Here is a 1,763-nt window from a genome sequence, read left to right on the forward strand (position 1 = left end):
GTCCTGGTGATGCAGCAGAGTGGTGGTGGCCCCACTCCTGCCTCCTCTGGCCACTCTCTTCTTGGCGCAGCATGGAGGCCCACAAGCCTCTGGCCACAGCCCCCAGGTGACTCACCTATTCGATTCGGAAAGTTGGCTGGGCACCCCAGGCCTGGGGTCCTTAGGCTGGGTCTGCATGTCGCCTGCAGGTGGCTCCTTGGATGCCAGGACAGAAGGTAGTCTCCCTCTATGGCATGAGATGACCAGCCCATGGCTGCCTTCCAGTCGGGCTCCTAGATAGGACTACAGCCTGCCCTGCAAGGCCCTCGGATGGGCAGGCAAGAAGGGAGGGCAGCGGAGAGTCCACTGGGCAGGTGGGGGGTTCAGAGCCTATGTGTGTCTTGAGGCCTCTTCCTTCCCTCTCAGGGAGAGTTGTTTATCTTCCTTTGCACCCACCCTTGGAAAGCCGGGGTCAGGGGCGCCTCTGGGTGGTGCAGGAGGTGGGGAGGAGGTGCTTCAGGGATCAGGCTGCAGAGCTCAGACAATTGCTCCCACTTTAGAGCTGGGGAGACAGATTCCCCAGGGGAGCAGAGATTCTGGAGTGAGCTGGTTGTTAGTCTGGGTAGACTAGAGAAACAAATCCATGTACACACACATGTGTATAAGAAAGAGTTTTATATACAAGAGCAATTGAACACCGAGCAAACAGCCCAGCCCAGTCCAGATCAAGTCCACGAGTCCGATATTAGCCCATATGGCCGATACCAATCTATAAAGTCCTCTTCAGACTCACAAAACACATGCAATGACGCCAAATGTAGAAGATTGCAGGCCAGTGGGTAGAAAGTCCTTGGATCCAGTGGATTGGAAACATCTCAGTGCTGGCAGGGGTCTCTGCATCAGGGTGGGTCCATGTGTCTTGTCAGCTGCTATGTCTCCCAGGGTGTGGCAGAGAGAGAGTCTCTCCTGCCTCAAAGGAGGAAAGTACCAGATTTCCCAGAATTCTCAGGAAGCCAGGCCCACATAGAAGTCTCATTGGCAATCTCCAGATTGACGGCCTAGACTCCACCCCTACCCTCTTAATCCTTAAATTGATACCAGATTAGGTGACTACTACACGGGTCCAGTGGCAGACCCTGCCTTGCCACCCACACTGAGATGCATGTGAGTGGATGGACACACACACACACACACACACACACACACACACACATCCCTTCAGAAGCCTCAGCTTGCTTATCTTGAAAGTAAGAGACTAAGGAGGGTGGAGTGAGCTGAGGGACACGGAAGTCCCTTAGGATAAACCCTAATAAACGGATGCCACTTGCCAAGGGCCCAACTCGAGAATGGAGGTGACCTTCTCACAGCGTTTCAGGACACACAGGCCAACGGGGCTCAGACCCCAGCAGTGTTTTCTTGAGGGGGGCTTCTCCCCCTTCCTGGGACATTGTCACCAGGGGACCCAAATCTCAGCCTCATCAGCTTCTGAGCCTGGTCAGCTCGGGGTGAGTCCCTGAGCTCTGCCCGCCTCCATCACATTGCCTGCCCCCCCACCCCAAGACGATGTATCGACTCTCCTGTCCCAGGTCCCTAGCTGAGTGCATCCGTGTGTTGAATGAATGAGTGATCCCTCCAGAAAAATCAGGGACCCATCTCCATTTGTCACCCCTGTGGACGCAGGTGGTAGGGGCAGAGGGCAGAGGGCCTTCCCTGTAGCTTGTCTCCAAAGATCCTCTGGGGGTGCCCCTCTCCATCTATCCCTTCTTCTGAACCACTGCGCTCCC

Source organism: Echinops telfairi, unplaced genomic scaffold, assembly GCF_000313985.2.
Source record: "Echinops telfairi isolate 266 unplaced genomic scaffold, ASM31398v2 ScPeMD7_60;HRSCAF=208, whole genome shotgun sequence".
Taxonomy (NCBI): Eukaryota; Metazoa; Chordata; class Mammalia; order Afrosoricida; family Tenrecidae; genus Echinops; species Echinops telfairi.